Below are 9,177 nucleotides of genomic sequence, written 5' to 3' on the forward strand. Positions count from 1 at the left end.
CTGATAATGTAGCATCATTAGATTGTTTACAACCAATATTTGTTTTCAATATATATATTTTTACCTTGTCTTTGTAATATTGTAGACCAAGAGTGTTATACCTGTTTTGGTGATTCTTTGTCAGATTCAGAACAATTTGCTGTGGGGCTGTCAGAACCACTTGATGGTGACACACTTTTGTCTTCATTGCTGATAAATGTGGCTTTTGTTACAATTTTTTTCAGATTGTCCAAAAGGTCTGGAATCTCTGGAGAAAAAAACCTTAGTATTAAATGATAATCATTTCTAGTAATATATTTAATACAAAGTGAAAACAAAACCATCAATGCCTGCAATTATACTTGAGAGACTTGCTCTATGTTATTGGCAAACTGACCTTTTTGTGGGTCATTAACATTAGCTACAAAAAAAATAAAAAAGATAAAATACAAGAATTACCAGGTCTAATGTAATGCATATAGTCATTAATGTAGGATTATGAAGTTATGTTGAAAAACTTTATTTAATAATCAGTATTATTAAACTATTAGACAGTGCACATTAAGAGTCTGTATTGTGGTTCTAGATTACTTCAGTATGATCAACTATAATACATTACTCTGGAATCTAAATTACTGAAGAATAACATTTATCAAGGTAAGGAATTATTTGCTATAAATAAAAAAACTTACCATCAACCATACGGTTTCGAAGACATTGGTTTTCATTTTTAAGTCTTGTGTTTTCCTTTTCGAGCTGCTTAACTTTTTGCTGTAGCTCAACTTCACTGGACTCTTTAAATGTCTGTAGAATATGACGGGATCTAATTCTTGAAGCTCCATCGGTTTTCTTTCTTATTTTGTGCTGTATTCAGAGAGGAAGAGAGTTTAAAATGAAAATATATATATATATATATATATGAATATGATTAAAAAAAAACAATCCTGCAATACATTTATTTTATATTTGCAGTAATTATCTCACCGGTAACTGTGGTTCATCAAGGTCACTATCATCTGAAATTTGAAGTTTTTTGTTTGGTTTAGGTACTCTCTTCATTTTAGGACAGGGCATTTTTGTTAGGTCATTAAGTTTTCTTCTTAGTTCGCCTTCTTTTCCTAAAATAAAAATAAAATAAATAAAACCCTGCATTATGTCCACAGATATTTGGGGATTATATTTATTTGTCATAAAAATACTGTGCTTTGACCATACAAATTAAGATGAACAGCCAACACTGAATCAAAACTGAAGTTAAATTATATCTGGTTTAATTTATTTTGTGATTTGGGGGATTTTATTGTAAAGCACAACACACAATAAATCGTTCTTACAAATGCCAGTCAAGTATGACGAGTTTTTAGCGCCCTCACCACCACCTACCATGTTATGAGAGTATGTTAGAAGTACAACACATTAATAACTTAAACATTCATTTCAAATATACTGTGATTGTATATATCAAATAGCATGTAAAGACTTTAATGTTTTTTTTTTAAATAAACATTGTTACCAGTCATAATGATCTGCGCTTCATGGACAGGCCATCCACCTTTTGGAGGTTTGTTCGTGTCTCTCCACTCTGCTCTGAAGTTTCAAATCGTCTCTTCGTCATCATCAGCAATGCTGAATAAATCAAAATTGCGAAAGCAAGCAGTGGGAATCACGCTGTAAGAGTCTTTGTCGACCCCGCTTTCCCACTTCACCAACGCGTGCATCACCGCCATACTACCTTCACCTTCTCGTCCGTTTTTTCTGCGCCTTTTTCCCCCGACAAGTCACGGCACAAAAATCAGTCCCGCTCTGCATTCTGGTACTTGGCGTTCTTAATAACACCAACAGGGTGTAATCGCATAGACCACTCGAGTATAAAGTACTACATATCCCATCAGTTTAGCACTTTCAACTGTTTCTTAGTGATTCCTAGAATTACTAACCGGTATTGTAGTCAATGTGTTTATAACCTTTTTTGTTTAACGATTTGTGTGTTATCCTATGGGATCCCATGGTCTTTGATTTGGTCACGGAAGTGATTTGTCTTTGATTTGTTGATCTAGAGTTGAATTTTAATTAGTTTTTCCCTTTTGTATAATTAGTGTAGTGCTACATTTAGTCTTTGTTTTTAAATAAATTTGACAATTTATATCTTTGGAATTGGTGTCTGCGTCCAATTATTACAGAAATTGAGTTCTACAAGACTCCAGGATTCGTGATAAGGTGATACTATGAATTCACTTCTTTAATTGAAATGTATAAGTGTACCTTACGCTACATATATGTATGTATGTATGTATGTATGTCCAATTGCTTTGACAATACAAATGAATTGAATTGAGAGGGAGATTGAGAGAGAGAGAGAGAGAGAGAGACAGACAGACAGACTGACAAACAGAAAAACAGACAGACACAGACACACACACACACAGAGCCAGCCAGCCAGCCAGCTCAGCGATGACATCACGAGCCTCTCTCAGCTGACTGCTATGACATCACAGAGCACGTACATTCCGTTGCTTGCCGTCTGTCAACCACTCAGTCACTGCCAGCCAGACTGGCTGGCTGGCTGGATGGGGGGGCTGCTTGCTGCTGCTGCGTACCTTAGCAAGCTTATTTGCTTGACCGGCCTTCCTACTCCTCTGCCCACATGCCCACCTATGCCCGATCTGCTGTTCACCTGGATCACAGCTCCGCCCCAACAAGGCAGAGCCCCCCAAGAATGGTACAAACTCACCCACGATCCCCTCCACGGAAAGCTTTAGCAAAAGGCAAAAGCGTTATACGTAATGAAGAGGAACCCGAGTCCAAGACGCATCCGACCAGCCATACATATTTGTGTGTATTAAAGATCACATTTTCTTACATTTAGTTTTTCTGTACTTTATTACATCTTATTGTGATTTATAAAAGTATTGTTTCTTTTCCATATGTATGTATGTATGTGTGTGTGTGTGTGTGTGTGTGTGTGTGCCTGTCTCTGTGTGAAAGTGTGTGTGTGTGTGTGTGTGTGTGTGTGTGTATATGTCTCTCTGTGAAAGTGTGTGTGTGGGTGTGACAGTGTGTGTGAGTGTCTGTCTGTCTGTCTGTCATGTAACTCGCACATCTGTGAGGGCACCATTTTTGCAGAAGAGATGTACACATTTTGGAGCAACATATGCTGCCATCCAGACATCATCTTTTCCAGTGACGTCCCTGCATTTTCAAACAGATCACATTTTATTACACTTTGTTTATCTGTACTTTATTACATCTTATTGTGATTTATACTTGTAATGTTTCTTTTCCATATATATGTATGTACAGTGGGGGAAAAAAGTAATTGATCCCCTGCTGATTTTGTACGTTTGCCCACTGACAAAGAAATTATCAGTCTATAATTTTAATGGTAGGTGTATTTTAGCAGTGAGAGACAGAATAACAACAAGAAAATCCAGAAAAATGCATTTCAAAAAAGTTATAAATTGATTTGCATGTTAATGAGGGAAATAAGTATTTGACCCATTTTCAATGCCCTGGCTTAGGGTTCTCACCCATGATTTGACAGTACATGGCCCCGTCCATCGTCCCTTTGATGCGGTGCAGTTGTCCTGTCCCCTTAGCAGAAAAACAGCCCCAAAGCATAATGTTTCCACCTCCATGTTTGATGGTGGGAATGGTGTTCTTGGGGTCATTCCTCCTCCTCCAAACACGGCGAGTTGAGTTGATGGCAAAGAGCTTGATTTTGGTCTCATCTGAGACCACTTTCATCCAGTTCTCTGTACATGTGCTTTCTTGAGCAGGGGGACCTTGCGGGCGCTGCAGGATTTCAGTCCTTCACGGCATAGTGTGTTACCAATTGTTTTCTTGGTGACTATGGTCCCAGATACCTTGAGATCATTAACAAGATCCTCCCATGTAGTTCTGGGCTGATTCCTCACCGTTCTCATGATCATTGAAACTCCACGAGGTGAGATCTTGCATGGAGCCCCAGACTGAGGGAGACTGACAGTTATGTTGTGTTTCTTCCATTTGCGAATAATCGCACCAACTGTTGTCACCTTCTCACCAAGCTGCTTGGTGATGGTCTTGTAGCCCATTCCAGCCTGTGTGTGTCTGTCTGTGAAAGTGTGTGTTTGTGTGTGTATAGGTGTGACAGTGTGTATGAGTGTCTGTCATGTAACTCGCACATCTGTGAGGGCACCATTTTTGCAGAAAGAGATGTACACATTTTGGAGCAACATATGCTGCCATCCAGACATCGTCTTTTCCAGGGACGTACCTGCATTTTTCAGCAGGATAACGCCAAACCACATTCTGCCCAGATTTCAAGCGCATGGTTGCATAGGCAGAGAGTGCGGGTGCTAGCATGGCCTGCCTGCAGTCCTGACCTGTCTCCGAATTGAGAATGTGTGGCGCACTATGAAGTGCAAATTAAGACAACGAAGGCCCTGTGCAGTTGCGCAGCTGAGGAAATGCATAATGGATGAATGGGGGAAAATCCCGCTTGCTAAACTTAACCAAGTGGTGTCTTCAGTGCCCAAGTGCTTAATAAGTGTTATTAAAAGAAAAGAAAAGGTTTCTTGGTTTCTTTTCACTGCTAATGAGATGCTGTAGAGTGAGTTAGTTATATTGCTTTCAGGAGCTCTAATCGTATTGATGAGTTCATGCAGCATTTGTAATTGAATTTCAAAAAGAAATCTTTGCTGTCTGGCCTGTGTGTATGAGATGTACTCTGTCAATCTTTGGCTAACAACTGAAACATTGGTAGAACAGAAATGGCAACATAAAAAAGAAAAGTACATTTTAAAAGAGCACATTAAATAGGATGAATATACAGTTTTTTACAATCACTTTGTCACTAATTTCAGAACCTTGATGTCATTTTTCAAAACTCTAGACACAAAACTCAAAACGGTCATCACTTGTAACACAGGCTGTCCAATGTTCAAAACATTGCATTGTGCATTCATATCTTTAAAGAAACCTAGCACTTGCAGACTTGTTGGTTCAAATAACTCATTTATCATGAAATACCATAGTAACATAGTAACACAGAAGATACCGATAGTTTCACTGTGTAGTTGTTCGTACAATCATTAAATATTGTAGTACAAAATATGTGATACATGTTTCATTATGGTACTACACATAAATACATCACTGTAAAAGGACTAGTAGAGAGAATACTACAGACACAGTGGAATCATTGAACAAAATCTGAAATGTATTGATGCAATACAATCAAATCACACCATAGGTTTCTTTGAATCCATGCAAAAATAATTAGCTACAAAAACGAACAAAACTACAGTAAAATGTCAACTGCAGTGTTCCTCACCTGGCTTAGTGTAAAAAGCAAAACAAAGGATTGATTACTGTACTTCTAAATTTCCATCAGCCCTGTGTTCAGGTTCAGGTTCTCACAACCATTTTTCACAAGAGGCATCTTGAAACTGAACATACCTGAACATACTCAGTCATCAGCTGCTTCACTCTGTCTGCATTTCTTTCAAAAGGCACACTATACTCTGTGCTACACATTGGTATGCAGTATACAGTCATTTGACAATTGAGAGTAGCCTAATGTTTAGTGCATGCTGAAGACTTGCCGCTTCTCAGTACGGACATTTCTGATGATTGAGGCCACAGTTGATCCTGAGTTGATTCTGAGGTTTGATTGAATCATTGTAGCTGCCTCAGTCATGGTCATGCCATGATTTACAACATGTTCTACAACTATTTCTCGGATTTCACTGGACACTATTTGCTGTTGCTGCCGCTGTCTGGTCCGTGGCCTTGTCCTCTACCACGTTCCCCCAACACCTCTCAAATGAGGCCCATGGCTGCCTCTCTGGTGAGGCCTAAGCCCTCCTCTATGACGAGGCCCACGACCACCTCTCAGAAGGGGTGCATGTCCCCTTCCATTCCTTTGACCACCACGTCTTCCTCCTCCCACTGCTTGACCTCTATTGTGACCTGGATGACCTGCCGGCTCCATGTTATCACTGTGTTGCTCGGGTGGATAGCACTCATTTCACTCGATACTCGTACCACAATGTGAAATCAATCATCAATAACCAGTTGGCAGTATTGGAAAAGCAATTACAAGGGCCTGCATACATACAGTAATGTCAAATCTGATGTGGAAGAACAATCATCTTCAACCAGGTTGGAGCGTTAGTTGCAATGCCTTTAATACACGCAGCGTGGAGAGGAACAGTGACTCAAGAAGATCCCAAAGTCGCTCTGCCTTCATTTTAACAGTCAGAGCTTTTATACACAAAAATCAAAGAGCTGGTTATAATCAGAAAGTCATTACTATGTTATCTTAAAAGTTAGCTAAGCAGAATTTATATCATTATAGGACAGAGTTCATAGATCAACACATGGATTAGGGAGCAGGCACTTCAATCATACTGTTTGACATTGTCTCCAAGATTCTCATCGTAAATAACAAGCAGAAATCAAACTACCTTCTGGCCTTACCTTCTAGCTTGACCTTATCTTTCTTAAGTATACAAGAGAGAAAAACAGGTATTAGAGAAAGAATTTCTAACTTTCCTTCCACACTGAAAACATGGTGTGGAAAAGTGCTACATGATGATGAATGATGATGAAATATTACATCCATAGATAATGTAGTCCAACTGGTTCATGCTCCTCGGTTATTGGTGTCAATGGATCTCATTATCCTGAAACTTTCATGATCGAAACATGGAATACTGTTCGTCAGTTTCCATAAAACTATGAATTAAGAGTAATGCAACAGTCACTTATCATTTTGAGCAGCTGTATCAATTGATAGTTAGATCTTTGTAATGAAATGAATAGACAGTGATCTCAGATGTAATGTGTGAATTGCATTTTGAAATGGTAATACTTTGACGTTAAGTTGTATCATTTTAGTTCAATGAACAAATGATCTGAGGTTGATGTGTATTGTATCCAAGCAATTGAAAAATGTGCATTTTGATCATCGGGTGTGAGTTTTGTGTCTAGAGTTTTGAAAAATGACATCAAGGTTCTGAAATGAGTGCCAAAGTGATTGTAAAAAAGTGTAATATCAGGGGACAGTGGCTATTACTGATCTGGCCTTCCGTGGCCTCTGTATTAATGTAACAGGTCACATTGTATGTGTACACTGATACTTGATAGTATAATATAGTACAAGTAAAAAACATACATAGGTATCATAGAAGTATTTTGCAGAAATGATTATGGATACTTATCAAAATGGAGAGGAAATGCTAAATCCAGTCTCCCCAGGCTGAGCTTCTATTGCTACACCTGCTAAGTGGCTGCTGGCCCCACTATATGGATAGAGCCACACCAAGTACAAGAGTCTCCCCATTGCTATTTATATCTCCCTATCCAGTCTTCTATACGTGTCAGGTATACAAGTGTGTGTGTGTGTGTGTCTGTCTGTCTGTGAAAGTGTGTGTGTGTGTGTGTGTGTGTGTGAAAGTGTGTGTGAGTGTCTGTCTGTCTGTCTGTCATGTAACTTGCACATCTGTTAGGGCACCATTAATGCAGAGATGTACACATATTGTTTATTTTCCATATATATGTATGTATGTATGTATGCATGTCCAATTGCTTTGACAATACAAATGCACTGAATTGAGACAGAGAGAGAGAGAGAGAGAGAGAGAGAGAGGTGCTAAGGCACATTTGTAACATAAATTAGGGAACATTTGAAACATGCTTAGGGAACATTCATAAGAACATAAGAACATAAGAACATAAGAAAGTTTACAAACGAGAGGAGGCCATTCGACCCATCATGCTCGTTTGGTGTCCATTAATATCTAAGTGATCCATGGATCCTATCCAGTCTATTTTTAAATGTTCCCAAACTTTCAGCTTCTACCACTTTCCATCTTGAATGCCTTGAAGCCCAATTTCCATTTGTTGTCCCCTGGTGCGTGTGTCCCTGCTGATCTGGAAAAGCTCCTCTGGTTTGAGGAACCTTTCATGATTTTGAAGACTTGGATCAAGTCCCCACGTAATCTCCTCTGTTCCAGGGTGAAAAGGTTCAGTTCCCTCAGTCTCTCCGAGTAGGACTTTCCCTTCAGACCTGGAATAAGTCTGGTTGCTCTCCTCTGAACTGCCTCTAAAGCAGCAATATCCTTCTTGAAGTGTGGTGCCCAGAACTGTACACAGTATTCCAGATGAGGTCTAGCGCATTGTACAGTCTTAACATTACTTCCCTTGTTTTAAATTCTACACTTTTGACGATATACCCTAGCATTCTGTATGCCTTTTGTATTGCTTCCTCACATTGTTTGGATGGAGAAAGTGAATCCACATAGATTCCTAGGTCTTTCTCATGCATTACTTCATCTAGATCTGTACCTCCCATAGTGTAATTATAGTGGACATTTTTGTTTTACTGCATGTATTACCTTGCACTTGTCCACATTGAATTTCATTTGCCAGGTGTCAGCCCACAACTGAATTTATCTAAGTTCCTCTGAATAGCATGTGCTGCCAAGATTGTATCTGCTAAGCCACCTATTTTAGTATCATCTGCAAATTTGACAAGGTTGCTAAGTATCCCAGAGTCCAGATCATTAATATAGATTAGAAAAAGCAAAGGCCCTAGTACTGATCCCTGTGGAACTCCACTAACAACCTCACTCCAGTTAGAAGTGACTCCTCTAATCTGTTTCCTATACATCAACCAGTTCATAATCCATCTACTTACATGACCCTGAATGCCTACAGCTTCCAATTTGAGGATCAGTCTTTGGTGTGGAACCTTATCAAAAGCTTTTTGGAAATCTAAGTATATCATATCATATGCTTTCACGTGATCTACAGCTGCAGTTCCATGTTCAAAAAAATGTATTAAGTTAGTAAGACATGATCTGCCTCGTCTAAACCCATGTTGACTATCTCCAAGAATATGGTTTTCATTGAGATGCTCCTCTATTTTCTGTCTAATCATTTTTTCCAACATTTTACTGGTGATGCAGGTGAGACTGATTGGTCTGTAATTTCCTGGCTCAGTTTTGTCCCCTTTCTTGTGGATTGGTATGAAATTTGCTGTCTTCCAGTCAGTGGGAACATCCCCTGTTCTAAGTGTCATTTGGAATAATCGAGTTAGCGGCCTATACATAATTTCCCTCATTTCTTTAAGAACTGTTGGAAATATCCCATCTGGCCCAGGTGATTTGTTTGATTTTAATTCTGCTAGTCCCTTTAGTACCTCCTCCTTAT

General features: G+C 39.0%; 1 non-coding gene across 1 annotated transcript; it reads right to left on the bottom strand.

Annotated features, from left to right (window-relative positions):
• Positions 1–2,667: 2,667 nt before the first annotated feature.
• Positions 2,668–2,782, bottom strand: LOC136730545 (U5 spliceosomal RNA). Its single transcript, XR_010809339.1, has one exon. It is a non-coding gene; the product is annotated as a U5 spliceosomal RNA (small nuclear RNA).
• Between the last annotated feature and the right edge of the window lie 6,395 nt (positions 2,783–9,177).

This window comes from Amia ocellicauda, unplaced genomic scaffold (assembly GCF_036373705.1).
Source record: "Amia ocellicauda isolate fAmiCal2 unplaced genomic scaffold, fAmiCal2.hap1 HAP1_SCAFFOLD_32, whole genome shotgun sequence".
NCBI classification, from domain to species: domain Eukaryota; kingdom Metazoa; phylum Chordata; class Actinopteri; order Amiiformes; family Amiidae; genus Amia; species Amia ocellicauda.